Below are 25800 nucleotides of genomic sequence, written 5' to 3' on the forward strand. Positions count from 1 at the left end.
CTTTGTTTGTTTCGTTAAAAATCACACCTAGAATCTTTACAGAGTCACATTCAGGAACCGGTACATCATTTAAAATCATATTCCCCACATTTAAAATACAGCTTTTGTTAAAATTTACTTTAAAACCAGATCCACCACAGAAGTATTCCACTTGCCGTAGTGTTTTCCGGATAGACAGGTCATCTTTACATGTTATGGCTACATCATCCATATATCCAGTAACTTTTGCTTCTAGCCCTCCCCCACCTGGCAAATGGACGCCTCGGATTTGCTTGTCTCTCCTTAAGACACTGAGTAGGGGTTCAAGGGCACAAATAAATAACAAGGGGGACAGAGGGCAACCTTGTTTTACACCAGAATTTAAAAACACATCACTTGTCTTAAAACCATTTACTAAAACCTTACTAGTGCAACCATGATAAAATGCTTTGAGAGAGCATAAAAAACCTTCTGGTATACCCATTTTAGCTAAAACATTAAAAAGGAATTGGTGTGACACTCTATCAAATGCTTTTTCAAAGTCGAGAGACAGGACCGCCAGCTTACTTCCCCTCGACTTTGTGTCATCTATTACATCTTTGATTAGATTCAAATTTTCCCAAACACTCCTTCCTGGTATGCCACACACTTGGTTTGGGTGGATTATGTTACCTATTACCTTTTTAAGTCTATTTGCACAAATTTTTGCCATTATTTTGTAATCACAATTTAGAAGGGTGATAGGTCTCCAATTTCTTAGTTGCGTTTTGTCTTCCTTTTTGTATATAAGGGAGACCTCACCTTTCTTCCAGGAGTTCGGTAGGGTTTTTGTATTAAAAACCTCGCTAAAAACATAAAATAAATCCTCCTGTAAAATATCATAAAAAACCTTATAAAACTCTATGGGTATACCATCAGGCCCCGGTACTTTACCAGACTTAAAGCTTCTTATGGTCTCAGATATCTCATCTTCAGTTAGACTCTGTAATAAAACATCTTGTGAGACAGGGTCTAAAACAGTTGTAATTTCATCCAAAGTACTTTTCATAAAATGGTCATCAACAGATTTTGTGTTAAAAAGCTCGGAATAAAATTCATGCACTTTAGCTAAAATACCCTCTATGTCTTGTTTACCTTCCATTGATTCAATAAAAACACGATTTTTCACCATACATTTAAAAAAATATCGTGAACAGGTTTCATTATTTTCAACATGTTGGACCTTTGCATGGAAAATTAACTCTTTACCTCTCTGTTCTAAGGTATGCTGAATTTCACTTTTTAAGTCACTAATTTCTTTATCTACTTCAATCTCATGGCTCTTCAATTTATATAAGGTCTCCAATCTAGTGTTGAGTTGCCAATAAAATTCTCTTTTCTCTTTAGCTTTCTGGACCCCAACCTTCATAAAAAAATCTCTTATGTTCTTTTTCATCTTTTCCCACCACCTACTTATAGGGATATGGGGGTCTCTTATTCTTTTAAAATGTAAATAAAATTCAGTAAAATCAGATAAAACTTGGGGGTCTTCTAAAAGGGAAATGTTTAACTTCCAGGTACCTTTTCCTTTTTTCTTAAAATCATTACATTTCACATAAAAGGATAAAAGTTTGTGATCAGAAAAAACATTAGATAAAAGCTCACATTTAAAAGGCAATATATTTTTAGAGCAGAAAATAAAATCAATCCTGGAGCTACAATTCACGTTGCTCCAGGTTACCCATTCCTCTGCAGGCAAGTCTTTATTACACTCCTTAAAAACATCTGTTAAATTAAAATCTTGTATGACATTTTTTAACATAAAAGACGTTTTATCATAATTCCTACTTGTGGAGCTTGAGAACCTTTTTTCTCCACCTAAAATGCAATTAAAATCTCCTGATAAAATAAGAGGGACAGAATCATTAATAAATAAGGGTAACATATTCAACATATCAGCTCTTTCTTGCTTATCTGTGGCTCCATAAAAGTTTAAAAATTGCCATTTAAAACCATCAATAAAAGCTTTTACTAATAAAATTCTACCTGGTAAAACCTCTTGAATAGAGTCAATAAAAACATTCCCTTTAAAAAGAATGGCGAACCCTGCTGACCTGGACCCGTTTGATCCTGACCATACTGAGGGTCCATGTGCCCAATCAGTCTCATATTCTGTATAATTTAAACTGTGTGGGATGCAGCATTCCTGTAAAAAGAAAACTGTAGCTGTTAGAGAGGATAAAAAATCAAAGAGAGCAACTCTTCTGGTCTTAGCTTTCAACCCTCTAGCGTTAAGAGAAAAACCGCTAATCCCTGCCATAAGAGAAAAAAAGGAAATTTAGCATTCTTTCAAACTCTTACCTCAGCTGGTTTATATTTCTATTCCAGGAGATGAGGGATCATTGATCGTCAACAGAGAGCCCGTCACGGAGGACTCCTCATCTGTTAGTGTCCCAGACCGTAGACCTCCCAGGATATACTCTTGTTCCATTCTGTCCAACTCTGCTTGGTCGTATTGCCTGCCTCTTTGCTCACGAACCCCCATTTGGACCCCTATCGAGGCACCATCTGGGGGAATCGTATCGAGCACATGCATCTCAGACGTTGACCACTTATTTTCAGGAGTTTCCAGGATCACTGAGTCAGCCATCTCCATCTCCCCCTCCATTTCTGAAGGGGGTGGGACATTGGCAACCTCCTCACCCTGTAAAGGCACCGTTTGAGGTTTCCCACTTCCATCCGGGGGTTCCGGTGGGGGTACTTCCTTAGGTGCCCTATCCACTCCGTGCAACCTGCGTTTTTTTGGCCCAGACTGTTCGCGCCCTTGAGTATTCCCAGGAGGATTCGAAGGTGAGGATTGGCCTGTAGCACCCACCCTCGGTCCCTCCGCAGGGGTTTCTGTTTGTGGGTTACCACGCCGTTCCCTCTTTTGCTTCGAGTTTCCAACAGTACACCATGGCTCACCATCCTCGGTCGGTATTTCCATACTCCCCCCCTCATTCTCCTCCGCGGGCTTGTCCGAACCAGCCGAGGGTTGGTCAGGGGGTGGGGGCTTTTCTGGTTCAGGGGGTGAAGGTCTCTCTGTTTGCCCAGCTTGAGCTCTCTTTGAGGTATTCCTAAAAGAACAATGAGAAAAAGCATGACCTCTGGAAACACAGTTGCTACAAAAAATTCCAGTTGTACAATTTTCAGTTTTATGGTCTTTGCTCCCACAGGCTACACAAGTAATGTCACAGTTAGAATGGCCGTATTTTTTGCATTTCCTACAGAATGCTGGCATCCCATTAAAAAAGAGGTCACCATTCGTGTTTCCAATTCTAAAACGTGCTGGGGGAAGTCTTATGCCCCCCGGGCTTGAAGGGTCCTTAATACATGTCACCGTAAATTTCCACTTACACGCCCAAACTCCGCACTCATTCATAACTTTTCCATGGCTTACCACTTTGCTGAAATAATTGGATAAAAATGAAATAACATCGCTTTCTTTTGTATAAGGAGAGTAAATTTTAACAATTACAGTTTTTATCACATCTAATTCATGTTCGACAATTTTAACACCTTTAAAGATTGGCTTTCTCTGGTAAATTATATCAGGATCATTCACTTTACGGCAAAAATCTTGGTGGATACCTTTTTCAGTGAATGTGACATCGTATACACCACGCTTCGGGTAGTCTTGGATTGCCAGGATCTCGGATTTCTGGATTGAAAAAAATTTCACAAGAAGATCATCCACAATAAAACGTAAACCTCTGTTATCTTTACCTCCCTCATGGAAGTAAAACCGCACCGTATGCCGTAACCGGGCATAGGTCGGAATTTCACCTGGATCTGAATCCATGGTGAAATAAGGATTTCCGCAACAGGAAAACGGGGATTTCCGCAACCAATAATGGGGGATTTCCGCAACTAAGGAGTCGCTGAACAATCCTAGGACTGTACAGCTGGGATCGCAACCCGTTGCCCAGGGACTAAGCCCACCTCCTTATAGCAGCAAGGGCCTAAGCCCCACAACAAGAGTGGGACCCGAACCCAAGGCCAAGAGGCGGGGTACCCCAGGCACCTTCCAACTACAACCAATGCCAGTAAAACCAACACTAGATCGCAGCCAAAAGGCCGAGAAGCGATAACCAGAATTGGTTTCAAACTACGGAGCCACCCAAGGATCCTGAAAAGTCCATTTGTGGAGATGAGCTCCTGGACTCCCGTTAAGAAGACATGTTGTCAACCTCTAGATCCCTTACATGCCTGCACTTTTCGGCTTGCTGCTGCTGCAATCCACGCGTTTTAGATCTGCATAACTCCACCTCTTTAAACACAGCACCTTCACCCCCTGCTGTTCCCACCCGCCTCAACACCGTTGGAAGGGAGGAGAACCAATTAAGGCGGGGGGTGGGGTGGAACGAGCAGCTGTCTACCCTTAGCAGGAGGGCTCCTGATTACATACCTCTCCTGCTGCTGCTGCTGCTGGCTGTCCAGCAGCAGACTGAAGGTGGCTGCTGCTGTGCACAGGTATATGAAGGCTCAGAGCCTATTATGACACGCGCAGCCAGCGTTCCATTGCCACATTCCATCTACTGCAGGCAGGATACCTGGCTGGCTGAATGTCGCTGAGAAGCTCACAGAGACCGCCATAAGCAACAGTTTAACAGAATGCCACAGACTAATCAACCAAACTTTTTGGGTTGGGTTCTCTTTTATAGTCTGCAGGCATTAAATGAAAGAAGTCAGTGTTCCAGCAGAGGGAGACAACGTTTCAGAAAAGGCATTGTAGCAAACCAAAAAAGAAATTTTAAGCGCAGCAGAGTAACCAGCGCACATACCTGTTAGCTCAGGTGAGTTTAAAAGGCTGCTGTTGATAACAAGGGCATTTGCTAAATAGATGGTGTGTGTGCAACAATATACTGAAAGGTCAATTATATTGTGCAGCTTATCTCACCACCTGTAGTTATTTAGGTGAAAGCTCCAAAATGCTTGCCTAATATGTCTGTTTATCCAAAAGGAAGTAAAAAGGGAGAGCTAGAAAGATAGCATTGCATCACATTACATGGCAATGCAATGCACAGTTGCTGAAGTTGAACCAAAATGAGCTTGTAATCTGGCTTCTGCAACTTTGAACATGAAAAATCCAATGAGGAGAAGAAAAGCAAAGCCAAAGAGTCCATCCCAAAATCCGACAAACAAGCAAAATGAACAAAAAACATTGAATTCAATTCTTTCTGATTTTAGAAACTGCATTAAAGAAGGGGTGCACCGGTCCTGGAGATACTGCAATACCAGGTCAATGCGTGGAGTGGACAGAGCAAGCTCTTTTTCCATCTCCCTGTTCTAAAAATCCATTTAATATATGGTCCCCAGATAGGGGACGTATCAGATATTAAACTGATAAGAACAGATACTACACTTGATCTTAGCCAAAAGGCCGAGAAGCGATAACCAGAATTGGTTTCAAACTACGGAGCCACCCAAGGATCCTGAAAAGTCCATTTGTGGAGATGAGCTCCTGGACTCCCGTTAAGAAGACATGTTGTCAACCTCTAGATCCCTTACATGCCTGCACTTTTCGGCTTGCTGCTGCTGCAATCCACGCGTTTTAGATCTGCATAACTCCACCTCTTTAAACACAGCACCTTCACCCCCTGCTGTTCCCACCCGCCTCAACACCGTTGGAAGGGAGGAGAACCAATTAAGGCGGGGGGTGGGGTGGAACGAGCAGCTGTCTACCCTTAGCAGGAGGGCTCCTGATTACATACCTCTCCTGCTGCTGCTGCTGGCTGTCCAGCAGCAGACTGAAGGTGGCTGCTGCTGTGCACAGGTATATAAAGGCTCAGAGCCTATTATGACACGCGCAGCCAGCGTTCCATTGCCACATTCCATCTACTGCAGGCAGGATACCTGGCTGGCTGAATGTCGCTGAGAAGCTCACAGAGACCGCCATAAGCAACAGTTTAACAGAATGCCACAGACTAATCAACCAAACTTTTTGGGTTGGGTTCTCTTTTATAGTCTGCAGGCATTAAATGAAAGAAGTCAGTGTTCCAGCAGAGGGAGACAACGTTTCAGAAAAGGCATTGTAGCAAACCAAAAAAGAAATTTTAAGCGCAGCAGAGTAACCAGCGCACATACCTGTTAGCTCAGGTGAGTTTAAAAGGCTGCTGTTGATAACAAGGGCATTTGCTAAATAGATGGTGTGTGTGCAACAATATACTGAAAGGTCAATTATATTGTGCAGCTTATCTCACCACCTGTAGTTATTTAGGTGAAAGCTCCAAAATGCTTGCCTAATATGTCTGTTTATCCAAAAGGATGTAAAAAGGGAGAGCTAGAAAGATAGCATTGCATCACATTACATGGCAATGCAATGCACAGTTGCTGAAGTTGAACCAAAATGAGCTTGTAATCTGGCTTCTGCAACTTTGAACATGAAAAATCCAATGAGGAGAAGAAAAGCAAAGCCAAAGAGTCCATCCCAAAATCCGACAAACAAGCAAAATGAACAAAAAACATTGAATTCAATTCTTTCTGATTTTAGAAACTGCATTAAAGAAGGGGTGCACCGGTCCTGGAGATACTGCAATACCAGGTCAATGCGTGGAGTGGACAGAGCAAGCTCTTTTTCCATCTCCCTGTTCTAAAATTCCATTTAATATATGGTCCCCAGATAGGGGACGTATCAGATATTAAACTGATAAGAACAGATACTACACTTGATCTTAGCCAAAAGGCCGAGAAGCGATAACCAGAATTGGTTTCAAACTACGGAGCCACCCAAGGATCCTGAAAAGTCCATTTGTGGAGATGAGCTCCTGGACTCCCGTTAAGAAGACATGTTGTCAACCTCTAGATCCCTTACATGTCTGCACTTTTCGGCTTGCTGCTGCTGCAATCCACGCGTTTTAGATCTGCATAACTCCACCTCTTTAAACACAGCACCTTCACCCCCTGCTGTTCCCACCCGCCTCAACACCGTTGGAAGGGAGGAGAACCAATTAAGGCGGGGGGTGGGGTGGAACGAGCAGCTGTCTACCCTTAGCAGGAGGGCTCCTGATTACATACCTCTCCTGCTGCTGCTGCTGGCTGTCCAGCAGCAGACTGAAGGTGGCTGCTGCTGTGCACAGGTATATAAAGGCTCAGAGCCTATTATGACACGCGCAGCCAGCGTTCCATTGCCACATTCCATCTACTGCAGGCAGGATACCTGGCTGGCTGAATGTCGCTGAGAAGCTCACAGAGACCGCCATAAGCAACAGTTTAACAGAATGCCACAGACTAATCAACCAAACTTTTTGGGTTGGGTTCTCTTTTATAGTCTGCAGGCATTAAATGAAAGAAGTCAGTGTTCCAGCAGAGGGAGACAACGTTTCAGAAAAGGCATTGTAGCAAACCAAAAAAGAAATTTTAAGCGCAGCAGAGTAACCAGCGCACATACCTGTTAGCTCAGGTGAGTTTAAAAGGCTGCTGTTGATAACAAGGGCATTTGCTAAATAGATGGTGTGTGTGCAACAATATACTGAAAGGTCAATTATATTGTGCAGCTTATCTCACCACCTGTAGTTATTTAGGTGAAAGCTCCAAAATGCTTGCCTAATACGTCTGTTTATCCAAAAGGAAGTAAAAAGGGAGAGCTAGAAAGATAGCATTGCATCACATTACATGGCAATGCAATGCACAGTTGCTGAAGTTGAACCAAAATGAGCTTGTAATCTGGCTTCTGCAACTTTGAACATGAAAAATCCAATGAGGAGAAGAAAAGCAAAGCCAAAGAGTCCATCCCAAAATCCGACAAACAAGCAAAATGAACAAAAAACATTGAATTCAATTCTTTCTGATTTTAGAAACTGCATTAAAGAAGGGGTGCACCGGTCCTGGAGATACTGCAATACCAGGTCAATGCGTGGAGTGGACAGAGCAAGCTCTTTTTCCATCTCCCTGTTCTAAAAATCCATTTAATATATGGTCCCCAGATAGGGGACGTATCAGATATTAAACTGATAAGAACAGATTTTTTTTTTTTTTTTTTTTTTTTTTTAACCAAATCAGATAGGCCGGAGCATAAGCTCAATCAAATCGACTTACAAAAGCCTTTCATTGACACTTAGCCTTTCATCACACTTGGTATATAATCAAAAATAAAACCAAACCTTATCATCAGGTACATTTATACACTACTAATTAAACTTTACCAAAAACCTCCACTTTTTAAACTTCCAGATCCCTTCAGCATCTATAATACTTCCACGTTCCTGATCCCAGAGGTATATTACATACATACGTGACAGAATCAATCTCAAACATTCATTAATTGACATTTTCTTCCTTTTAAAAACTAACAAATTCCTCGCATCCCACAAACTTTCAATTACACACACCACCAACAACCATAAAATCCTATCCTTAATTCTACTACATGCACCCATCCCAAACATAGCAAGTTTCCAATTAACATACTTTACACCCACCAATTCCTTGCAAAGTCCCCCTATACCCTTCCATACATCATATGCAAAATCACAATCCCATACCATATGTCTAACATGCTCTCTCAAACCACATCCATCCCTCGGGCATACCTCAGATTTAACTAAATCCCTCTTCTTTTGCACATCTCTAACAGGCAAAATGTCATGCAATATCATCCAAGCGATATCTCTCTGTCTGTTAGTCACACCATCTATACTTAATTTTCTCCACATCTCGGTTACTTCCTCCCCTCTCAACCCATTGATATTACATACCACCTCACGCTCACGCACCATCCTAATGACTTTCTTCTTTTGCCTAAAATCACTCATGTTAACGGACAACAAATCATACTTCCTTACAAATTTCTCAACACAACCATACCATACAGGACACTTAAAAGCAACAGGCACTCTAGCATCCCTTTTGACCCACTTTAAGCCATAAAGCATCCATCCAGCCGAATACTTCATCATATAAGCACACTTATTACTTTTCCCTAGAACCACCACCACCATTTTCACGTAACTAATCCCTAAAAAGAAATCAATATTTGGAAAATCCAAACCACCATTTACACATAACTTATAGACATATTCCCGTTTCAATTTCTCCATGCGACTTCCCCAAAGAAAATTAAAGATGAATTTCTCAGTTTTCCTAATTTTCTTAAAAGCAGCAGGATATACATTCGCAACAAACAACAAAATAGGCAAAATAACCGCCTTAATAATCAGAACTTTCCCAGTCAGAGTTAATTCTCTCATTCGCCAAAAATTCAACTTGCGCACCACTCTCACCCCACAATCTTCCCAACTCTCATTTCCTTTCAAATCATCATTAAACTTAATCCCAAGCACCTTTATTGCACCATCCTCACACCTCACACCATCCATCCGTACATTCCTCTCACCAAAACATTTAAAGGAACTCTTAGTCCAATTGACCTTAAAAGCTGAGACACTACAAAACAAACTTAATATCAACCTTGCCCTACTCATCGCAGCCATATTCCCACTCACAATCACTACATCATCCATGTAACCTAGAATTCTCACATCCTTTCCATTACTCCCAGGAATCATCACACCTCTCATAACCTTATCCTTCCTAACCATACACATCAACACTTCAATCACACTAATAAACAAAAAAGGGGACATAGGGCACCCCTGACGCACTCCTGATTTAATTCTCACTTTCTCACTCAACCACCCATTCACCAAAAATTCACTTGAAACATTACAATACAAACTCCTAACACAGTTTACAAAATTCCTGGAATAACCCATCTTAGACAAAACCTTAAACATAAAGCTATGTGACACACGGTCAAAAGCTTTTTCAAAATCAACCGAAAACAACAAACATTTCTGCTTACGACTCATACAATCCCCAATCACATCACGCAACAACACCAAATTTTCAGTCATACTTCTTCCAGGCACTGCACACACTTGATCTTCATCCACCACACCGCCAATCACTTCCCGCATCCGGCTAGCCAACAATTTACTAAACACCTTATAGTCTGCATTCAAAAGGGTGATTGGCCTCCAATTCCCCAAATCCTTTTTATCACCTTTCTTATGAACCAAAACCACCACCCCATCTCTCATAGATTCACTCAACATATTCTCCGTGAACATATACTGGCACACCTCCAATAAGTCATTTCCCATCGTGTCCCATTCCTTAACATATAACTCCACGGGCAGTCCATCCTTCCCAGGTGTTTTATTCTTACTCGCAGACATCACCACTTTTTTAACTTCATCCAACACAATTACATCATCCAATATTTCACGTTCATCCTCACCCAAACAACCTTCTAAACACCCCAAAGCATCAGTCAACATCCTATCATCAACCCATTTTTCCCCATACAACTCCTTATAAAACAACACCACCTCCTGCATCACATCCTTCCCACTCACACACACCCCATCACCATTCACCACCTCATCCATATCTACTTTCTTCCCAAAAACTTTTTTGAAAAAAAACCTTGTGCATTTCTCATTTTTCTCCAAATGTTCAATCTTAGAACGGTAAATAATTTCTTTCCCTTTACCCTCAATATATTTCTTAATCTCTTCTTTCACTTGACACATCAAAACATCCACATCCACTCCAATCATCCTTAACTTCCTCAGCCACTCCAGTCTAGAGCTTAAATCATTAAATTTTGCTCTATTCATTGCTGCTTTCCTCCTGCCCCTTTTTCTAAAGAAAAAAACAATCTCACTCTTCATCCAGTCCCACCACTCAAGCACATTCCTGAAATCACTTTTTTTATCCCTCCACCTAACATACATTCGCCTAAAATCACGCATGATCCTATTATCTTCCAGCAAACGCACATTAAGTTTCCACACGCCACCACCATATACAAAGGAAATCTTACCTTCTAGACGTGCCCTCAAACACACATGGTCAGAGAAGGGAACATCTTCCTGCTGGAAATTCCTACAAATAACATTTTGTGAAGAAAAGAAGATACGGTCTATTCTAGACTCTATGCCTCCCCTGTCGGCCTTATAGGTCGCAGGAGGTGGATTACCTAAAAAAACTTCCGCAGCATCCTGTAAGGAAAAATCCGCCACAAGACTCTTGAGTCTTTTACCTGTAACATCCATCTTATCCCCCTCCGTCACACAATTGAAATCTCCAACAAAAATTATTGGCATTTTGCCAGATAAAAAAAAACATAATTTCTCAAAAATTTCCAGCCTCTCCCCTTTATCTATTGGTGCATACATATTTACCACCCTAACCCTCCACCCCCTACAATTTAACTCACATATTACACACCTCCCCGCCTCCACCACCATGTAACTTTCTATCTTAACACTATAACCCTTCACCAAAACACCTACCCCACAATTTTTATTACATACAGAACCAGACCACACACTTTGACCTAAAGGCCATGCATTTTCACTTAAGGGATCGGAGATCCCACACTCCTGGACACAGTATACGTCCGCATCCAAGTTGCTCAAGTAGTCCAAAATTGCCACTCTTCTCGACTCAGATTTAATCAGCCGAACATTTAGCGACAAGATGCTGAGAGCAACTTGGGCACCCATCTATTAATTTGATGTGGCAGGTCACGACAACATGCCCACCTGTACATCATCCTAACCCTTCTGGGGGTAGGACGCTGGACGTGCAGATATCGTAGTTTGTGCCTTCCCCCAAAAAAGACACATCTTGGGGATCGGATGCAGTAGGGTACACCCGGGCTGGACTCACACTGCAGTCACTTAAAGGGGAAAAGGATGGCTCAGTTTTCTTCTTTTTCTTCACTGAAGCGCCTCCATCTTCATCTGAACTATAATCCTGCCGCTGGGGGTCAAAGTCCCCCTGACCTCCCTCCTCCTCAAGGTCAGAAACGACATCGCTCCAGGCCACATGCGGTGTTCTGGTCAGATCAGACTCCTCTTCCCCCTGCAATGTAACCATCATGTCTGGAATTTCAGCCTCCAGATCCTCCACCGGGGCCACTTCCATGCCTATACGATCATCAGTTATCGTCTCAGACTCACTGACATCTGAAGCCACAGACGCGGCCCTCTGCACCGGTGGCTCAGGTGCCAGCTCCATATTTCCTCTTACATTCACACGAACCAGTTCTGGAAAAGCAACCCGAGCCTCCTCCTCATCCAGGAAAGCCAGAGTAGATATCGGAGCAGTCGGAGTTGGAGCAGTCGGAGTTGTAGCTGTGGGTGCAGGAGATTCATTTCTTCTCCTTCCCCTTCCCGCTGCCCCCGCATATGAACCAGGATGGAATATACAGTCTCTGAAGGCATGCCCCTTCTCTCCGCAGAGGTTACAGACTATTTCATTTTTGCAATTATTGGAAGAATGACCCACCTCATTGCACTTCCTGCAAATAATCTGTCTGATGTCGCATGCTTCCTGAGTATGGCCATACCTCCTACAATGACGACAAAACCTGGGCGCATTGGGGAAGAACAGGTAACCCCGCTCACTCCCAATGGAAAAATTTGATGGAGGATAATGTATACCCCCTGGTTCATCAGGACTTTCCCGGAACTTGACCATGAAACGATATTTACCGGTCCATAGTTCCTCCTCATTCATGACTTTTACTGCCACCTTGGTAATATAGCAGTGCCTATTTAGAAAGGCATAAATCAAAGCCAAGTCCACATGTGGGTTGTACATGAAAACAGTCAGAGGTACCTCTTTGGAGCAATACAAGATGACAAAAGTCAGCCCATCCAAATATTGATTGTCCAGATTCTTTTTCAAACAATCATAGAAATTGTTGCAAACAGCCATAGAAGTAAATACAAGATTATACTTGCTTTTGAATTGCTGGAGGCACAAGATTTCTTCCTTCTTCACTTCAAGGAGTCCAAACAAAATCTCCTTCACCACGAAGCTGAGGGTAAAGATTCCTTCTTTGCCTTCTTCCACATCAATCTGGATTCCAAACTTCACTCGAGCCTCACCGGGCCCAGCGTATCGAATGCGTCCCATTATCGCTAGTCGTGTCTACTGGCCAACTCCTTATAGCAGCAAGTGGCTTAAGCCATAAAATGGCGATGCCACAGGGCCAAGAGTTAACGCACAGACAGCCAAATGACTAGACCCATTACAGATCTGAGCCAAAAGGCCGAGAAGCGATAACCAGAATTGGTTTCAAACTACGGAGCCACCCAAGGATCCTGAAAAGTCCATTTGTGGAGATGAGCTCCTGGACTCCCGTTAAGAAGACATGTTGTCAACCTCTAGATCCCTTACATGCCTGCACTTTTCGGCTTGCTGCTGCTGCAATCCACGCGTTTTAGATCTGCATAACTCCACCTCTTTAAACACAGCACCTTCACCCCCTGCTGTTCCCACCCGCCTCAACACCGTTGGAAGGGAGGAGAACCAATTAAGGCGGGGGGTGGGGTGGAACGAGCAGCTGTCTACCCTTAGCAGGAGGGCTCCTGATTACATACCTCTCCTGCTGCTGCTGCTGCTGGCTGTCCAGCAGCAGACTGAAGGTGGCTGCTGCTGTGCACAGGTATATAAAGGCTCAGAGCCTATTATGACACGCGCAGCCAGCGTTCCATTGCCACATTCCATCTACTGCAGGCAGGATACCTGGCTGGCTGAATGTCGCTGAGAAGCTCACAGAGACCGCCATAAGCAACAGTTTAACAGAATGCCACAGACTAATCAACCAAACTTTTTGGGTTGGGTTCTCTTTTATAGTCTGCAGGCATTAAATGAAAGAAGTCAGTGTTCCAGCAGAGGGAGACAACGTTTCAGAAAAGGCATTGTAGCAAACCAAAAAAGAAATTTTAAGCGCAGCAGAGTAACCAGCGCACATACCTGTTAGCTCAGGTGAGTTTAAAAGGCTGCTGTTGATAACAAGGGCATTTGCTAAATAGATGGTGTGTGTGCAACAATATACTGAAAGGTCAATTATATTGTGCAGCTTATCTCACCACCTGTAGTTATTTAGGTGAAAGCTCCAAAATGCTTGCCTAATATGTCTGTTTATCCAAAAGGAAGTAAAAAGGGAGAGCTAGAAAGATAGCATTGCATCACATTACATGGCAATGCAATGCACAGTTGCTGAAGTTGAACCAAAATGAGCTTGTAATCTGGCTTCTGCAACTTTGAACATGAAAAATCCAATGAGGAGAAGAAAAGCAAAGCCAAAGAGTCCATCCCAAAATCCGACAAACAAGCAAAATGAACAAAAAACATTGAATTCAATTCTTTCTGATTTTAGAAACTGCATTAAAGAAGGGGTGCACCGGTCCTGGAGATACTGCAATACCAGGTCAATGCGTGGAGTGGACAGAGCAAGCTCTTTTTCCATCTCCCTGTTCTAAAAATCCATTTAATATATGGTCCCCAGATAGGGGACGTATCAGATATTAAACTGATAAGAACAGATACTACACTTGATCTTAGCCAAAAGGCCGAGAAGCGATAACCAGAATTGGTTTCAAACTACGGAGCCACCCAAGGATCCTGAAAAGTCCATTTGTGGAGATGAGCTCCTGGACTCCCGTTAAGAAGACATGTTGTCAACCTCTAGATCCCTTACATGCCTGCACTTTTCGGCTTGCTGCTGCTGCAATCCACGCGTTTTAGATCTGCATAACTCCACCTCTTTAAACACAGCACCTTCACCCCCTGCTGTTCCCACCCGCCTCAACACCGTTGGAAGGGAGGAGAACCAATTAAGGCGGGGGGTGGGGTGGAACGAGCAGCTGTCTACCCTTAGCAGGAGGGCTCCTGATTACATACCTCTCCTGCTGCTGCTGCTGCTGGCTGTCCAGCAGCAGACTGAAGGTGGCTGCTGCTGTGCACAGGTATATAAAGGCTCAGAGCCTATTATGACACGCGCAGCCAGCGTTCCATTGCCACATTCCATCTACTGCAGGCAGGATACCTGGCTGGCTGAATGTCGCTGAGAAGCTCACAGAGACCGCCATAAGCAACAGTTTAACAGAATGCCACAGACTAATCAACCAAACTTTTTGGGTTGGGTTCTCTTTTATAGTCTGCAGGCATTAAATGAAAGAAGTCAGTGTTCCAGCAGAGGGAGACAACGTTTCAGAAAAGGCATTGTAGCAAACCAAAAAAGAAATTTTAAGCGCAGCAGAGTAACCAGCGCACATACCTGTTAGCTCAGGTGAGTTTAAAAGGCTGCTGTTGATAACAAGGGCATTTGCTAAATAGATGGTGTGTGTGCAACAATATACTGAAAGGTCAATTATATTGTGCAGCTTATCTCACCACCTGTAGTTATTTAGGTGAAAGCTCCAAAATGCTTGCCTAATATGTCTGTTTATCCAAAAGGAAGTAAAAAGGGAGAGCTAGAAAGATAGCATTGCATCACATTACATGGCAATGCAATGCACAGTTGCTGAAGTTGAACCAAAATGAGCTTGTAATCTGGCTTCTGCAACTTTGAACATGAAAAATCCAGTGAGGAGAAGAAAAGCAAAGCCAAAGAGTCCATCCCAAAATCCGACAAACAAGCAAAATGAACAAAAAACATTGAATTCAATTCTTTCTGATTTTAGAAACTGCATTAAAGAAGGGGTGCACCGGTCCTGGAGATACTGCAATACCAGGTCAATGCGTGGAGTGGACAGAGCAAGCTCTTTTTCCATCTCCCTGTTCTAAAAATCCATTTAATATATGGTCCCCAGATAGGGGACGTATCAGATATTAAACTGATAAGAACAGATACTACACTTGATCTTAGCCAAAAGGCCGAGAAGCGATAACCAGAATTGGTTTCAAACTACGGAGCCACCCAAGGATCCTGAAAAGTCCATTTGTGGAGATGAGCTCCTGGACTCCCGTTAAGAAGACATGTTGTCAACCTCTAGATCCCTTACATGCCTGCACTTTTCGGCTTGCTGCTGCTGCAATCCACGCGTTTTAGATCTGCATAACTCCACCTCTTTAAACACAGCACCTTCACCCCCTGCTGTTCCCACCCGCCTCAACACCGTTGGAAGGGAGGAGAACCAATTAAGGCGGGGGGTGGGGTGGAACGAGCAGCTGTCTACCCTTAGCAGGAGGGCTCCTGATTACATACCTCTCCTGCTGCTGCTGCTGCTGGCTGTCCAGCAGCAGACTGAAGGTGGCTGCTGCTGTGCACAGGTATATAAAGGCTCAGAGCCTATTATGACACGCGCAGCCAGCGTTCCATTGCCACATTCCATCTACTGCAGGCAGGATACCTGGCTGGCTGAATGTCGCTGAGAAGCTCACAGAGACCGCCATAAGCAACAGTTTAACAGAATGCCACAGACTAATCAACCAAACTTTTTGGGTTGGGTTCTCTTTTATAGTCTGCAGGCATTAAATGAAAGAAGTCAGTGTTCCAGCAGAGGGAGACAACGTTTCAGAAAAGGCATTGTAGCAAACCAAAAAAGAAATTTTAAGCGCAGCAGAGTAACCAGCGCACATACCTGTTAGCTCAGGTGAGTTTAAAAGGCTGCTGTTGATAACAAGGGCATTTGCTAAATAGATGGTGTGTGTGCAACAATATACTGAAAGGTCAATTATATTGTGCAGCTTATCTCACCACCTGTAGTTATTTAGGTGAAAGCTCCAAAATGCTTGCCTAATATGTCTGTTTATCCAAAAGGAAGTAAAAAGGGAGAGCTAGAAAGATAGCATTGCATCACATTACATGGCAATGCAATGCACAGTTGCTGAAGTTGAACCAAAATGAGCTTGTAATCTGGCTTCTGCAACTTTGAACATGAAAAATCCAATGAGGAGAAGAAAAGCAAAGCCAAAGAGTCCATCCCAAAATCCGACAAACAAGCAAAATGAACAAAAAACATTGAATTCAATTCTTTCTGATTTTAGAAACTGCATTAAAGAAGGGGTGCACCGGTCCTGGAGATACTGCAATACCAGGTCAATGCGTGGAGTGGACAGAGCAAGCTCTTTTTCCATCTCCCTGTTCTAAAAATCCATTTAATATATGGTCCCCAGATAGGGGACGTATCAGATATTAAACTGATAAGAACAGATACTACACTTGATCTTAGCCAAAAGGCCGAGAAGCGATAACCAGAATTGGTTTCAAACTACGGAGCCACCCAAGGATCCTGAAAAGTCCATTTGTGGAGATGAGCTCCTGGACTCCCGTTAAGAAGACATGTTGTCAACCTCTAGATCCCTTACATGCCTGCACTTTTCGGCTTGCTGCTGCTGCAATCCACGCGTTTTAGATCTGCATAACTCCACCTCTTTAAACACAGCACCTTCACCCCCTGCTGTTCCCACCCGCCTCAACACCGTTGGAAGGGAGGAGAACCAATTAAGGCGGGGGGTGGGGTGGAACGAGCAGCTGTCTACCCTTAGCAGGAGGGCTCCTGATTACATACCTCTCCTGCTGCTGCTGCTGCTGGCTGTCCAGCAGCAGACTGAAGGTGGCTGCTGCTGTGCACAGGTATATAAAGGCTCAGAGCCTATTATGACACGCGCAGCCAGCGTTCCATTGCCACATTCCATCTACTGCAGGCAGGATACCTGGCTGGCTGAATGTCGCTGAGAAGCTCACAGAGACCGCCATAAGCAACAGTTTAACAGAATGCCACAGACTAATCAACCAAACTTTTTGGGTTGGGTTCTCTTTTATAGTCTGCAGGCATTAAATGAAAGAAGTCAGTGTTCCAGCAGAGGGAGACAACGTTTCAGAAAAGGCATTGTAGCAAACCAAAAAAGAAATTTTAAGCGCAGCAGAGTAACCAGCGCACATACCTGTTAGCTCAGGTGAGTTTAAAAGGCTGCTGTTGATAACAAGGGCATTTGCTAAATAGATGGTGTGTGTGCAACAATATACTGAAAGGTCAATTATATTGTGCAGCTTATCTCACCACCTGTAGTTATTTAGGTGAAAGCTCCAAAATGCTTGCCTAATATGTCTGTTTATCCAAAAGGAAGTAAAAAGGGAGAGCTAGAAAGATAGCATTGCATCACATTACATGGCAATGCAATGCACAGTTGCTGAAGTTGAACCAAAATGAGCTTGTAATCTGGCTTCTGCAACTTTGAACATGAAAAATCCAATGAGGAGAAGAAAAGCAAAGCCAAAGAGTCCATCCCAAAATCCGACAAACAAGCAAAATGAACAAAAAACATTGAATTCAATTCTTTCTGATTTTAGAAACTGCATTAAAGAAGGGGTGCACCGGTCCTGGAGATACTGCAATACCAGGTCAATGCGTGGAGTGGACAGAGCAAGCTCTTTTTCCATCTCCCTGTTCTAAAAATCCATTTAATATATGGTCCCCAGATAGGGGACGTATCAGATATTAAACTGATAAGAACAGATACTACACTTGATCTTAGCCAAAAGGCCGAGAAGCGATAACCAGAATTGGTTTCAAACTACGGAGCCACCCAAGGATCCTGAAAAGTCCATTTGTGGAGATGAGCTCCTGGACTCCCGTTAAGAAGACATGTTGTCAACCTCTAGATCCCTTACATGCCTGCACTTTTCGGCTTGCTGCTGCTGCAATCCACGCGTTTTAGATCTGCATAACTCCACCTCTTTAAACACAGCACCTTCACCCCCTGCTGTTCCCACCCGCCTCAACACCGTTGGAAGGGAGGAGAACCAATTAAGGCGGGGGGTGGGGTGGAACGAGCAGCTGTCTACCCTTAGCAGGAGGGCTCCTGATTACATACCTCTCCTGCTGCTGCTGCTGCTGGCTGTCCAGCAGCAGACTGAAGGTGGCTGCTGCTGTGCACAGGTATATAAAGGCTCAGAGCCTATTATGACACGCGCAGCCAGCGTTCCATTGCCACATTCCATCTACTGCAGGCAGGATACCTGGCTGGCTGAATGTCGCTGAGAAGCTCACAGAGACCGCCATAAGCAACAGTTTAACAGAATGCCACAGACTAATCAACCAAACTTTTTGGGTTGGGTTCTCTTTTATAGTCTGCAGGCATTAAATGAAAGAAGTCAGTGTTCCAGCAGAGGGAGACAACGTTTCAGAAAAGGCATTGTAGCAAACCAAAAAAGAAATTTTAAGCGCAGCAGAGTAACCAGCGCACATACCTGTTAGCTCAGGTGAGTTTAAAAGGCTGCTGTTGATAACAAGGGCATTTGCTAAATAGATGGTGTGTGTGCAACAATATACTGAAAGGTCAATTATATTGTGCAGCTTATCTCACCACCTGTAGTTATTTAGGTGAAAGCTCCAAAATGCTTGCCTAATATGTCTGTTTATCCAAAAGGACTTAAAAAGGGAGAGCTAGAAAGATAGCATTGCATCACATTACATGGCAATGCAATGCACAGTTGCTGAAGTTGAACCAAAATGAGCTTGTAATCTGGCTTCTGCAACTTTGAACATGAAAAATCCAATGAGGAGAAGAAAAGCAAAGCCAAAGAGTCCATCCCAAAATCCGACAAACAAGCAAAATGAACAAAAAACATTGAATTCAATTCTTTCTGATTTTAGAAACTGCATTAAAGAAGGGGTGCACCGGTCCTGGAGATACTGCAATACCAGGTCAATGCGTGGAGTGGACAGAGCAAGCTCTTTTTCCATCTCCCTGTTCTAAAAATCCATTTAATATATGGTCCCCAGATAGGGGACGTATCAGATATTAAACTGATAAGAACAGATACTACACTTGATCTTAGCCAAAAGGCCGAGAAGCGATAACCAGAATTGGTTTCAAACTACGGAGCCACCCAAGGATCCTGAAAAGTCCATTTGTGGAGATGAGCTCCTGGACTCCCGTTAAGAAGACATGTTGTCAACCTCTAGATCCCTTACATGCCTGCACTTTTCGGCTTGCTGCTGCTGCAATCCACGCGTTTTAGATCTGCATAACTCCACCTCTTTAAACACAGCACCTTCACCCCCTGCTGTTCCCACCCGCCTCAACACCGTTGGAAGGGAGGAGAACCAATTAAGGCGGGGGGTGGGGTGGAACGAGCAGCTGTCTACCCTTAGCAGGAGGGCTCCTGATTACATACCTCTCCTGCTGCTGCTGCTGCTGGCTGTCCAGCAGCAGACTGAAGGTGGCTGCTGCTGTGCACAGGTATATAAAGGCTCAGAGCCTATTATGACACGCGCAGCCAGCGTTCCATTGCCACATTCCATCTACTGCAGGCAGGATACCTGGCTGGCTGAATGTCGCTGAGAAGCTCACAGAGACCGCCATAAGCAACAGTTTAACAGAATGCCACAGACTAATCAACCAAACTTTTTGGGTTGGGTTCTCTTTTATAGTCTGCAGGCATTAAATGAAAGAAGTCAGTGTTCCAGCAGAGGGAGACAACGTTTCAGAAAAGGCATTGTAGCAAACCAAAAAAGAAATTTTAAGCGCAGCAGAGTAACCAGCGCACATACCTGTTAGCTCAGGTGAGTTTAAAAGGCTGCTGTTGATAACAAGGGCATTTGCTAAATAGATGGTGTGTGTGCAACAATATACTGAAAGGTCAATTATATTGTGCAGCTTATCTCACCACCTGTAGTTATTTAGGTGAAAGCTCCAAAATGCTTGCCTAATATGTCTGTTTATCCAAAAGGAAGTAAAAAGGGAGAGCTAGAAAGATAGCATTGCATCACATTACATGGCAATGCAATGCACAGTTGCTGAAGTTGAACCAAAATGAGCTTGTAATCTGGCTTCTGCAACTTTGAACATGAAAAATCCAATGAGGAGAAGAAAAGCAAAGCCAAAGAGTCCATCCCAAAATCCGACAAACAAGCAAAATGAACAAAAAACATTGAATTCAATTCTTTCTGATTTTAGAAACTGCATTAAAGAAGGGGTGCACCGGTCCTGGAGATACTGCAATACCAGGTCAATGCGTGGAGTGGACAGAGCAAGCTCTTTTTCCATCTCCCTGTTCTAAAAATCCATTTAATATATGGTCCCCAGATAGGGGACGTATCAGATATTAAACTGATAAGAACAGATACTACACTTGATCTTAGCCAAAAGGCCGAGAAGCGATAACCAGAATTGGTTTCAAACTACGGAGCCACCCAAGGATCCTGAAAAGTCCATTTGTGGAGATGAGCTCCTGGACTCCCGTTAAGAAGACATGTTGTCAACCTCTAGATCCCTTACATGCCTGCACTTTTCGGCTTGCTGCTGCTGCAATCCACGCGTTTTAGATCTGCATAACTCCACCTCTTTAAACACAGCACCTTCACCCCCTGCTGTTCCCACCCGCCTCAACACCGTTGGAAGGGAGGAGAACCAATTAAGGCGGGGGGTGGGGTGGAACGAGCAGCTGTCTACCCTTAGCAGGAGGGCTCCTGATTACATACCTCTCCTGCTGCTGCTGCTGCTGGCTGTCTGTCCAGCAGCAGACTGAAGGTGGCTGCTGCTGTGCACAGGTATATAAAGGCTCAGAGCCTATTATGACACGCGCAGCCAGCGTTCCATTGCCACATTCCATCTACTGCAGGCAGGATACCTGGCTGGCTGAATGTCGCTGAGAAGCTCACAGAGACCGCCATAAGCAACAGTTTAACAGAATGCCACTGACTAATCAACCAAACTTTTTGGGTTGGGTTCTCTTTTATAGTCTGCAGGCATTAAATGAAAGAAGTCAGTGTTCCAGCAGAGGGAGACAACGTTTCAGAAAAGGCATTGTAGCAAACCAAAAAAGAAATTTTAAGCGCAGCAGAGTAACCAGCGCACATACCTGTTAGCTCAGGTGAGTTTAAAAGGCTGCTGTTGATAACAAGGGCATTTGCTAAATAGATGGTGTGTGTGCAACAATATACTGAAAGGTCAATTATATTGTGCAGCTTATCTCACCACCTGTAGTTATTTAGGTGAAAGCTCCAAAATGCTTGCCTAATATGTCTGTTTATCCAAAAGGAAGTAAAAAGGGAGAGCTAGAAAGATAGCATTGCATCACATTACATGGCAATGCAATGCACAGTTGCTGAAGTTGAACCAAAATGAGCTTGTAATCTGGCTTCTGCAACTTTGAACATGAAAAATCCAATGAGGAGAAGAAAAGCAAAGCCAAAGAGTCCATCCCAAAATCCGACAAACAAGCAAAATGAACAAAAAACATTGAATTCAATTCTTTCTGATTTTAGAAACTGCATTAAAGAAGGGGTGCACCGGTCCTGGAGATACTGCAATACCAGGTCAATGCGTGGAGTGGACAGAGCAAGCTCTTTTTCCATCTCCCTGTTCTAAAAATCCATTTAATATATGGTCCCCAGATAGGGGACGTATCAGATATTAAACTGATAAGAACAGATACTACACTTGATCTTAGCCAAAAGGCCGAGAAGCGATAACCAGAATTGGTTTCAAACTACGGAGCCACCCAAGGATCCTGAAAAGTCCATTTGTGGAGATGAGCTCCTGGACTCCCGTTAAGAAGACATGTTGTCAACCTCTAGATCCCTTACATGCCTGCACTTTTCGGCTTGCTGCTGCTGCAATCCACGCGTTTTAGATCTGCATAACTCCACCTCTTTAAACACAGCACCTTCACCCCCTGCTGTTCCCACCCGCCTCAACACCGTTGGAAGGGAGGAGAACCAATTAAGGCGGGGGGTGGGGTGGAACGAGCAGCTGTCTACCCTTAGCAGGAGGGCTCCTGATTACATACCTCTCCTGCTGCTGCTGCTGCTGGCTGTCCAGCAGCAGACTGAAGGTGGCTGCTGCTGTGCACAGGTATATAAAGGCTCAGAGCCTATTATGACACGCGCAGCCAGCGTTCCATTGCCACATTCCATCTACTGCAGGCAGGATACCTGGCTGGCTGAATGTCGCTGAGAAGCTCACAGAGACCGCCATAAGCAACAGTTTAACAGAATGCCACAGACTAATCAACCAAACTTTTTGGGTTGGGTTCTCTTTTATAGTCTGCAGGCATTAAATGAAAGAAGTCAGTGTTCCAGCAGAGGGAGACAACGTTTCAGAAAAGGCATTGTAGCAAACCAAAAAAGAAATTTTAAGCGCAGCAGAGTAACCAGCGCACATACCTGTTAGCTCAGGTGAGTTTAAAAGGCTGCTGTTGATAACAAGGGCATTTGCTAAATAGATGGTGTGTGTGCAACAATATACTGAAAGGTCAATTATATTGTGCAGCTTATCTCACCACCTGTAGTTATTTAGGTGAAAGCTCCAAAATGCTTGCCTAATATGTCTGTTTATCCAAAAGGAAGTAAAAAGGGAGAGCTAGAAAGATAGCATTGCATCACATTACATGGCAATGCAATGCACAGTTGCTGAAGTTGAACCAAAATGAGCTTGTAATCTGGCTTCTGCAACTTTGAACATGAAAAATCCAATGAGGAGAAGAAAAGCAAAGCCAAAGAGTCCATCCCAAAATCCGACAAACAAGCAAAATGAACAAAAAACATTGAATTCAATTCTTTCTGATTTTAGAAACTGCATTAAAGAAGGGGTGCACCGGTTCTGGAGATACTGCAATACCAGGTCAATGCGTGGAGTGGACAGAGCAAGCTCTTTTTCCATCTCCCTGTTCTAAAAATCCATTTAATATATGGTCCCCAGATAGGGGACGTATCAGATATTAAACTGATAAGAACAGATACTACACTTGATCTTAGCCAAAAGGCCGAGAAGCGATAACCAGAATTGGTTTCAAACTACGGAGCCACCCAAGGATCCTGAAAAGTCCATTTGTGGAGATGAGCTCCTGGACTCCCGTTAAGAAGACATGTTGTCAACCTCTAGATCCCTTACATGCCTGCACTTTTCGGCTTGCTGCTGCTGCAATCCACGCGTTTTAGATCTGCATAACTCCACCTCTTTAAACACAGCACCTTCACCCCCTGCTGTTCCCACCCGCCTCAACACCGTTGGAAGGGAGGAGAACCAATTAAGGCGGGGGGTGGGGTGGAACGAGCAGCTGTCTACCCTTAGCAGGAGGGCTCCTGATTACATACCTCTCCTGCTGCTGCTGCTGCTGGCTGTCCAGCAGCAGACTGAAGGTGGCTGCTGCTGTGCACAGGTATATAAAGGCTCAGAGCCTATTATGACACGCGCAGCCAGCGTTCCATTGCCACATTCCATCTACTGCAGGCAGGATACCTGGCTGGCTGAATGTCGCTGAGAAGCTCACAGAGACCGCCATAAGCAACAGTTTAACAGAATGCCACAGACTAATCAACCAAACTTTTTGGGTTGGGTTCTCTTTTATAGTCTGCAGGCATTAAATGAAAGAAGTCAGTGTTCCAGCAGAGGGAGACAACGTTTCAGAAAAGGCATTGTAGCAAACCAAAAAAGAAATTTTAAGCGCAGCAGAGTAACCAGCGCACATACCTGTTAGCTCAGGTGAGTTTAAAAGGCTGCTGTTGATAACAAGGGCATTTGCTAAATAGATGGTGTGTGTGCAACAATATACTGAAAGGTCAATTATATTGTGCAGCTTATCTCACCACCTGTAGTTATTTAGGTGAAAGCTCCAAAATGCTTGCCTAATATGTCTGTTTATCCAAAAGGAAGTAAAAAGGGAGAGCTAGAAAGATAGCATTGCATCACATTACATGGCAATGCAATGCACAGTTGCTGAAGTTGAACCAAAATGAGCTTGTAATCTGGCTTCTGCAACTTTGAACATGAAAAATCCAATGAGGAGAAGAAAAGCAAAGCCAAAGAGTCCATCCCAAAATCCGACAAACAAGCAAAATGAACAAAAAACATTGAATTCAATTCTTTCTGATTTTAGAAACTGCATTAAAGAAGGGGTGCACCGGTCCTGGAGATACTGCAATACCAGGTCAATGCGTGGAGTGGACAGAGCAAGCTCTTTTTCCATCTCCCTGTTCTAAAAATCCATTTAATATATGGTCCCCAGATAGGGGACGTATCAGATATTAAACTGATAAGAACAGATACTACACTTGATCTTAGCCAAAAGGCCGAGAAGCGATAACCAGAATTGGTTTCAAACTACGGAGCCACCCAAGGATCCTGAAAAGTCCATTTGTGGAGATGAGCTCCTGGACTCCCGTTAAGAAGACATGTTGTCAACCTCTAGATCCCTTACATGCCTGCACTTTTCGGCTTGCTGCTGCTGCAATCCACGCGTTTTAGATCTGCATAACTCCACCTCTTTAAACACAGCACCTTCACCCCCTGCTGTTCCCACCCGCCTCAACACCGTTGGAAGGGAGGAGAACCAATTAAGGCGGGGGGTGGGGTGGAACGAGCAGCTGTCTACCCTTAGCAGGAGGGCTCCTGATTACATACCTCTCCTGCTGCTGCTGCTGCTGGCTGTCCAGCAGCAGACTGAAGGTGGCTGCTGCTGTGCACAGGTATATAAAGGCTCAGAGCCTATTATGACACGCGCAGCCAGCGTTCCATTGCCACATTCCATCTACTGCAGGCAGGATACCTGGCTGGCTGAATGTCGCTGAGAAGCTCACAGAGACCGCCATAAGCAACAGTTTAACAGAATGCCACAGACTAATCAACCAAACTTTTTGGGTTGGGTTCTCTTTTATAGTCTGCAGGCATTAAATGAAAGAAGTCAGTGTTCCAGCAGAGGGAGACAACGTTTCAGAAAAGGCATTGTAGCAAACCAAAAAAGAAATTTTAAGCGCAGCAGAGTAACCAGCGCACATACCTGTTAGCTCAGGTGAGTTTAAAAGGCTGCTGTTGATAACAAGGGCATTTGCTAAATAGATGGTGTGTGTGCAACAATATACTGAAAGGTCAATTATATTGTGCAGCTTATCTCACCACCTGTAGTTATTTAGGTGAAAGCTCCAAAATGCTTGCCTAATATGTCTGTTTATCCAAAAGGAAGTAAAAAGGGAGAGCTAGAAAGATAGCATTGCATCACATTACATGGCAATGCAATGCACAGTTGCTGAAGTTGAACCAAAATGAGCT

General features: G+C 43.8%; 12 non-coding genes across 12 annotated transcripts; all 12 read right to left on the bottom strand.

The window, feature by feature from the left end:
- Positions 1 to 5201: 5201 nt before the first annotated feature.
- On the bottom strand, positions 5202 to 5392 carry LOC141233462 (U2 spliceosomal RNA). Its single transcript, XR_012299538.1, has one exon. It is a non-coding gene; the product is annotated as a U2 spliceosomal RNA (small nuclear RNA).
- Positions 5393 to 6504: 1112 nt separating this feature from the next.
- LOC141233611 (U2 spliceosomal RNA) lies at positions 6505 to 6695 on the bottom strand. The gene has a single exon (XR_012299684.1). It is a non-coding gene; the product is annotated as a U2 spliceosomal RNA (small nuclear RNA).
- A 1112-nt stretch (positions 6696 to 7807) lies between these two features.
- On the bottom strand, positions 7808 to 8000 carry LOC141233683 (U2 spliceosomal RNA). The gene has a single exon (XR_012299746.1). It is a non-coding gene; the product is annotated as a U2 spliceosomal RNA (small nuclear RNA).
- Positions 8001 to 14193: 6193 nt separating this feature from the next.
- Positions 14194 to 14384, bottom strand: LOC141233463 (U2 spliceosomal RNA). The gene has a single exon (XR_012299539.1). It is a non-coding gene; the product is annotated as a U2 spliceosomal RNA (small nuclear RNA).
- Positions 14385 to 15499: 1115 nt separating this feature from the next.
- On the bottom strand, positions 15500 to 15690 carry LOC141233464 (U2 spliceosomal RNA). The gene has a single exon (XR_012299540.1). It is a non-coding gene; the product is annotated as a U2 spliceosomal RNA (small nuclear RNA).
- Positions 15691 to 16805: 1115 nt separating this feature from the next.
- Positions 16806 to 16996, bottom strand: LOC141233465 (U2 spliceosomal RNA). Its single transcript, XR_012299541.1, has one exon. It is a non-coding gene; the product is annotated as a U2 spliceosomal RNA (small nuclear RNA).
- Positions 16997 to 18111: 1115 nt separating this feature from the next.
- On the bottom strand, positions 18112 to 18302 carry LOC141233466 (U2 spliceosomal RNA). Its single transcript, XR_012299542.1, has one exon. It is a non-coding gene; the product is annotated as a U2 spliceosomal RNA (small nuclear RNA).
- A 1115-nt stretch (positions 18303 to 19417) lies between these two features.
- LOC141233467 (U2 spliceosomal RNA) lies at positions 19418 to 19608 on the bottom strand. Its single transcript, XR_012299543.1, has one exon. It is a non-coding gene; the product is annotated as a U2 spliceosomal RNA (small nuclear RNA).
- Positions 19609 to 20723: 1115 nt separating this feature from the next.
- LOC141233468 (U2 spliceosomal RNA) lies at positions 20724 to 20914 on the bottom strand. Its single transcript, XR_012299544.1, has one exon. It is a non-coding gene; the product is annotated as a U2 spliceosomal RNA (small nuclear RNA).
- Positions 20915 to 22033: 1119 nt separating this feature from the next.
- On the bottom strand, positions 22034 to 22224 carry LOC141233469 (U2 spliceosomal RNA). The gene has a single exon (XR_012299545.1). It is a non-coding gene; the product is annotated as a U2 spliceosomal RNA (small nuclear RNA).
- Positions 22225 to 23339: 1115 nt separating this feature from the next.
- Positions 23340 to 23530, bottom strand: LOC141233625 (U2 spliceosomal RNA). The gene has a single exon (XR_012299698.1). It is a non-coding gene; the product is annotated as a U2 spliceosomal RNA (small nuclear RNA).
- A 1115-nt stretch (positions 23531 to 24645) lies between these two features.
- LOC141233471 (U2 spliceosomal RNA) lies at positions 24646 to 24836 on the bottom strand. Its single transcript, XR_012299547.1, has one exon. It is a non-coding gene; the product is annotated as a U2 spliceosomal RNA (small nuclear RNA).
- Between the last annotated feature and the right edge of the window lie 964 nt (positions 24837 to 25800).

This window comes from Phyllobates terribilis, unplaced genomic scaffold, assembly GCF_046119375.1.
Source record: "Phyllobates terribilis strain yellow unplaced genomic scaffold, ASM4611937v1 Scaffold_602__1_contigs__length_984359, whole genome shotgun sequence".
Classification (NCBI taxonomy): domain Eukaryota; kingdom Metazoa; phylum Chordata; class Amphibia; order Anura; family Dendrobatidae; genus Phyllobates; species Phyllobates terribilis.